We start from the raw sequence: 7,590 nt of genomic DNA, 5'->3' as shown, positions 1-7,590 counted from the left end.
CCATTTTCTCCACACCCAAACCCATCATCTACAAATTTTCATGGAGGTGGTAGAATGTCAGCAGTGGCATTATTTCTCACACTATGTGATTCTGAAGGGGCCTTTTAGTTATTATTTACTCACAAGAGTGTTAATGGGGTGCTGGATCTGGAAGAGAGCTGAGGTTCTTGCCAGCCAGGGCTGCAGACTACAGAACTGCCCTTAATTCCTCTCGCCTTGTCCTTGGCACCGTCTGTCCCTGCTCCTCTGGGCAAGGGTTGGAGGACTAGAGTTCAGGGCACCTGCATCTCAGTGAGGCATGGACTAAAAGGTCAGAGAACGAAGATGTCCACTCTGTTCTTCTCAGATGCAGCAACCCAGAAAGGAGCAAAATTTCCTGTTATTATGCACTTGGATCCAAGGATCCATCTGTGGCCTCGATCTCCTCTGCTGTCTGTGGAATCTGGCTCTGCCTCTCCCTCTCTGCCCTGTGTCCTCTCTCAGTTTTTCCTGTCCTCATGATCAGCTGCTGACTCAGTGTCCCTTGCCACTGTGCGCTCCTGGTCTTGACTTTGTCTTGGGTCACTGCTAGATGCTGCCATCCCTAGCTCTCTGCCACTCTCCCAGCTCCTGTTTCCTATCCTTTCCCTCTGACACGTTTCCTAAATTCTTTTTATCTCACTTTGTACATACAACTTAATTTTCTGCCCTTGGCTTTCATGTCCCATGTATCTGCAAAATCCTGCTGATACATAGAATAACAGTTTATTTTTCAGAGATCCTATATGGTGCTAATTAAAATATGGGTTTCTAAAAGTATCTAACCAAAGTCTCAGAAGCATATATTCAAATTCAAATGTGGTTAAATTAATATTCATTTATATATAACCAGCTCTAGATTTTACCAAGATACAGATTTTCGTATAAAATTCCCCTTAGTACTAATTATAGGAAATCATTTCTTAGGGTGCCGTCATTAGGAAGGATTCTATATTTTTCTAGAGATTTGGTCTTTACAGAAGAGGAGTATCTTAGTGACTTTCATACTGCTGGAACACAATAGCTAACATCCACAACACAAAGGAGAAAAGCTTAATTTTGCCTCACAGTTTATAGAGATTTCAATCCATAATGAGATGACTCCAAAGCAGGGTGGCAGGCCAGAGGGGCACGGCAGAGGAGAAACGGTCCACGGCACAGCATACAGGCGGCAGTGAGCTCTCAAGGCAGGAGATCCAGGCTATGCCCACGCAGGGACCCACCTGTTCCCATCAGGCTACATCTCCTACCATCACACCCAGATACAAACCCATCGGCGGAATCATCCAGGATCACACAGCCAGGCCAGTCCCCTCCCAACCACACCTAGGCGTGTGTGAGGCTATGAAAAGACATTGAGATATAACCACAGCAAGACTGCAGCTGTGAACAGTCCCTTTCCAGGTTACAGAGTGGGAGAGGTATTGCAGAGAATGGGGAGAGCACACGGGAAACCCCAAAGCCGAAGACGGTAGAAGGCGGCAGGCTGCTGGGGGAAGGTGAACGGCTCTGCAGATGGAGGCAGACACATGACTTCCGCGCCACTATGAAGAATTTCGATTTTAGGTTTGATGACCAAAAAAAAATTGAGGATTTTTAAAGTGGGATTTTAAAACTTCAAAGAATGCATGTGTAAATGGATGCACCTTGTAGCTGTATTTTTAAGTGAAGTAAATTGAACACACATATGTAAATATTGCATGGTCTGCCTGATAGAAGAAACTGAAAGTGTAAATATATAAAGATATTGTGAAATGGGAAGAAATTATTCAAAATTATACCAGGTATGAGATACTTTATTAATAATTAAAACATTTTACGCAAAGAAGGTAGAGTATTCCCAGGAAATGAATTGAGAGCTAGATTAGAAAATGAAAATATATTTTTAATATCATGATACACAGTGTATTTACCACTGTTATTCTCTAGTTATTTTTGTCATGGAAAATTATTTTTTCATAGAATAGCTTTCATATTTTCTTTATTAATATCTACTTATATTACATTAAAGTAAAAATTAAAAATAAAGTCCTAATGGGCTTTAAAAATGCATGCTAGGATATAGATATACTCTATTGAAGGGTTAAAGAGACCTCTCCAAAGAAAAATCAGAGGCCACAAGGGCAGAAGAAGAACGTATTTGAAGGACACAGAAGGAGGGCTGGGTCCCCCAGTGGGAGGCATCAATCCAGGCAGGAGCTCGGAAGTCCTCTAGTGTGTGTCCCTCAGGGGAGGGGCAGCCAGTGGGAGCCACAGGTACAGATGCTCAGTGGCACTGGTGACTGTGGATGGAATAGGAAATCCAATATCAGTTAAGGAAGCCAAATTAAGGAGAGTTATCAAAACAGACTGAATGATCTGTGCAAACCGTAGTGATGCCATTTTGTCTAAAGTATCGTGTTTGGGGGCTTGTGTACAGTATTTTATATAGCTGCATTCCCTGTGGTGCCCTTCCCTTCCCTTCTCTCCTCTTCTATTCTCATCTGTCTCCACTTTTCCTTAGTTTTAAAACATTTAAAGGAATACTTTTACTTTCCAGTTGCAATTTCTCCTGCATCCGCTAGATGGAAGTAAAGTACAGGATTTTATTTTTCCGTAAGCAGACAAACATTTTAAATAAAAACATCTACTTAAATTCAACATAAATTACCTGGTTATAAAAGTGAGAGGTATTTATTTTATTTTCTATAAATATTAAAAGTCAGAAAGAGGCAGAAATAATGGTAGTATCAACATCGCATCCACAAGTAACTACCTTTATTCCATGTGATTTAAACTCATGCATAGACAGATTTTTTGCTTAATAGGAATCAAGACAACATTGTTTAGCTTACTGACTTATTTTATGTACCATAATGTCATAAGCATTTTCTATATATCTTTATTTTAATTTCTATGTACTAATTGTATATATTGATGTGATAGTGTGAAAATTTGATACATGAATGTCGTGTGTAAAGTGTCACGTCAGGGTCAGTAGCGCTGCCATCCCTTTAAACATTTGCATTGTTCCATTCTGGGAATAGTCAAGCTCTTCTCTTCTAGTTCTTTTTATAACATGCAATAAATTCTTATGTCAACTCCTCTTTTTAAAAATTAATTTCATTGGTACATTTAATGTATACGATATAACGACATTCATTGTTGGACATTTGTACCTTTACATAAACAATCTTGGTTCTTGTTTTTTCCCTATTCCCCTGCCCTCCCTTCAGTCCCTCCCTCCATCCCTATCTACAAAGACTTTGTTTCCATTATTTTTCATTTTCTCATATTCTTTATAATTCTCTCCATTTGTAAACTTTAAAATTGTAACAATTATATATTGTTCATGATCTTTTTTTTGAGACAGGGTCTCACTATGTAGTGACACTGACCTGGAGCTCACTATGTAGCCCAGGCTGGTCTCGAACTCACAGCGATCCTCCTGCCTCAGCCGCCCGAGTGCTGGGATTACAGGTGTGCACCACCATGCCTGGCTTGTTTATGAATCTTTATCTCCACCTATAAGTATAGCCAAACCTGTTATAAATCAGCCAAAATAAGTGGGCAGGCACATAAATATTTGCCCTCATTTGTGGTCCTTTGAAAGATGTATTCATAGAATTTCATTCATGGCCAAAAGGAATGGACATTTTTAGCCACGTATGGTGGCACATAAGTGTTATCCCAGTACTTTGGGTAGTAGAGGCAGGAATGTGATTTTGAGCCCAGTTTGAGCCATTCAGTGATGTAGCAAGATCTTATCTCATTTTTAAATGTGTGTGTGTGTGTGTGTGTCTGGGGATGTAGCTCTATGTGAAGTCCCTGGGTTCAATACCAGAATTGAACAAAAAACATTTTTAAGATTCTAGATCTAGTCTGTGGTTGTTTCAGAATGGCTCAGACTGGACACTCTATCTGAGCAGGTTCCCCACATGGTCTCCCTGCCACACTGGTGTCCCCTTCCATGCCACAGCAGTATTATTCTTGTGGGTTTACTACCAGCAGTGTAATGGTAAAGCAGGTTGGACATGCTCCCAGATGGAGGTTGATGTGCATACAAAATGATTTTTCTTGATTATGAATCAATGTGATTTTTAAAAAAGCAAGAAGAAAAATGGTCAGCAGATGGCGCTCTGAGAATTAAAATACTTGAAGAAAATGATGCTATTGCTGTTTCTTATTTTTGTATTAATATGTTTACAATACATAATAAATACATTCATTTTGCATTGATGTATAGACTTGTCACACCTTGATCCTTTTTTATTTCCCCTGCCAGTCTCCTCCTTCCTGTTCCCCTCATCCTAAGACCCCCTTTCCAACTCCATGCAGACTATCTTTCTGTTTTCTCTCATTTAACTTCTAGTTTTCTCTCAAATTATTTTTACTTTGGGCTTCTCATATGAGAGATGCTATGAGATACTTAACCTTCGGTGTCTGATATATCTCACCTAGCATTATGAACCCGTGGTAGGTGAAGTTTCCCACACACTTGCCATGATTTCCCTCTAAGCAACATTCAATTTTTATGCGCATTTTCTGTAAGGAAATTGTTGGGCATGAAAAATATGGATGCTCAGAATGGCAAAAGGTAACCACTAGGGCGTGATTCTTAGGTGTTCCTGCAAATGTCAAAAGTTGAGCCCTTGTGTGTGCTGCACTTATGTCTGCCAGTGTCCTGAGGAATTCCAGTCCTTTCCTGATGAGGATCTCAGAACAGCCAGGAATTCAGTCCTCCCTTCTAGTCCGGTTCTGTGGCCTCCCCTCCAGTCTTCTCTCTTCTATGGGGCACTGCACCCTCCTACCATGTCCTAGAGGATTAGATTCATGCCAAATAGAAATTGCGGAAGATGCTACAGTTTCCCTTCGTAAAGGCATGTCAGGATCTGGTGAAACAAACGCAGGCATCTCAGTCCTGGTAAATCCAGTACAGGAGTGCTGTGCATTGTATTATTTTGATTTTTGTTTATTTGTTTGTTTTTGTTTTGTTTTTTGTTTTTTTGGTACCAGGGATCGAACTCTGGTGTGCTGCTTGCAAGGCAGGTGGCAGCACCACTGAGCTAAATCCCCAGCCCTGTTTTGGTTTTTTGAAATTAAATTTCTTGGAAACTTTGCCACTGATCCAAATGGATGAGGCTGCCATGGTGACAAATCTTACACCAAAGGCACCTGGGAGGCCCTGCCCTCTCCCTGACATGACCGGCCCCAGTGTGAAGTGCTTGTGTGGGCACACTGCGACTACACTGTGACACACTTGACTACAGCGCCAAGGGAAAGGAGTGTGCACAACATGATCTGTCAGTGGTGCCATGCTGTATCTCTGGATGTTCTCCTTCCCCAAGACGAGCTGCCCGCGCCACAGGTGTGGGGACCCTTCTGCCCACAGGCTGGGCCAGGCTCGGGTTTTCCTTCATTTGTGTCATCATGACTTGTGTACTGGTTCCACAGGATGGTGATGTTCTCAGAATTTTTTACTGGTTCTTTCACCCTCTGTTTTTTTGTTGTTCACCATAAGCATTTTCCTTTTAAGTACATCAGAACTTTGTTTTAAAAAAAGAAATCCAGGAAACTGTAAAGGGCAGAGATACTCTTTCAAAGGCTACTGGTAACTATTAGTAAATACCCCACATCTATATTTAATGACAAAATGTTTTTCCTTAGGGAAGGAATAATCTAGTGAGTGTGATGTCCGTGTTTTTAAGGAACAAATAGTAAACACAGACCCACAGAGGAAAAAATACAATTTCCTTTGCTTTCTGGAGAGCATTAGCTGAAGTTATACGGTTCAATCTCATGCTCTCCTCTTGCTTAAAGTTCTCCTGCAATCTTCCCCGCAGCATCGTCCTTATCTGTTTGCCTCAACAGAGAATTTCAGGTAAAGAGAAAAAAGGCACAGTGCAAATTTTAGTGCAGATGAGGCTGAGTCAATCGCACTTGAATGGATGTCACCAGAGAGTTTATATACTTTGTATGCCAGATTAATTTGAAAAATAATTATATGTATTTATTTTCTGTAGATGATATAAGAAATATCACAGATTTATTGAGTAAAGCAAGGAAGACTTACTCTTCCTCACTTCTGGGGGTCAGAAGTGAAGGCTTTTCAGGGCTGCACTCCCCCGAAAGGCCTTATGGGGAAATCCTCCATTTCTCTCAGGTTCTGGGGGCTCCGAGCGTTCCTCGATTTCTGGCATCTAAATCCAGTTTCTACTCCATTCTCACGTAGTCCCTGCCTTTTCTCAGTCTTCTCTTTGGTTTTTAAGGATGTGGGATTTAGGAATCACTCATGTAATCTGGGATGATTTTATCTTGAGATCCTTCCCTGAATTGCATTTTAAAATAAGATTATATTGATGGTTTTCAGGGATTAGGATACCATGTATTTTTTGGCGGATATCATTCAATCATTATACATTATGTATGTATACATTTTCAAAATGTCATGGTATCTCATTCAAAGCCTTAAAATTTTGATGTGTTTCAAATCTTTTATTATACCTCCGCTGAAGTTTTCGAGATTACAGGTCATTTACTGTTCTCGATCAGTGAGTCTGCATAAGTAGATTATGATTGCATGATGGATGTTCTAGGAATATATTCAAGAGCATTCATTGCTATGATATTTAAGTGAGAGAAGAATCAGTCATTTGTTTTCATGATCACATTTCATAAAACTCTGGAAACAAAAGCTTCTGTGATCATTAAGCCATGGTAAACCTTGTATGTAGTTTTATCTTGGTGTATAAAATGATCAGTTGCACCTCTAGCACGAAATGAGGTACACTGAATATAACTCCATAACATAGACTAGCAGTATGAACAAAATTATATTAAAATGAACTTAAGCAAAAGATCTTTTCAATGAAATGCTTTTGACCATGAACGTAATTAGTTCTCATGTTGTTAAATTAATTTTCTATTTATTGCATATTTTCCACTTTCTTTTCAAGCTTTTGCCTCTTTTTACTTATATGGACAAAATAGATTTCTTAATAGTTTTCATGTTTAATCTTGTTCTTCTCTTCATGTCTTCCTGCTGATGCTGTACACTAATTTACCCAACACATTGTGAGATTATTATTTTCCCGTTTGTTATCTCTGTGTCCTCGTTTCCAACACTCTTCAGACTACTACATCGCAGATTTCGGTTTCTAGTTCTCACTAATGTCCTCTCTTGGAGGTCACTGGGGGCGCCTTTCACAAACACACACTTATTTTGACAATATTTTAGGTTCTGGGAAGCAATGGTGTCAAATAATATTCATTCATTCAATGATTTCTAACACACTGTGGCTTGTAGTGATGCTTCTACAAATATTTGTTAAATTTGAATTGAGTTGCGATTAATTGAAGGCTGTTCTTTCTTACTTTCCATTTTTCTTCCAAGAAAGTCAGGCTCTTTTTAAATTTCATTCTTTGGCTTTAATTTTATAATTTTTCAAAAGTAAGAGTAGATTTATTGCCCTTTATCTTTTAGTTAAGCAGTAAATGAGAAGAAATGAAGTTGCTTAGTGATCAATTATATCTGTTTGAACCAACATTGAGCCACGTGACACAGGCCTTGTTTTTCTCTACTTCCTGGCACAC

The sequence above is a fragment of the Fukomys damarensis genome, unplaced genomic scaffold (assembly GCF_012274545.1).
Source record: "Fukomys damarensis isolate Sample0158 unplaced genomic scaffold, DMR_v1.0_HiC HiC_scaffold_27, whole genome shotgun sequence".
In the NCBI taxonomy this organism is placed as follows: Eukaryota; Metazoa; Chordata; class Mammalia; order Rodentia; family Bathyergidae; genus Fukomys; species Fukomys damarensis.
The sequence above is the reverse complement of the archived record's forward strand: the minus strand, read 5'-3'. Positions refer to the sequence as shown.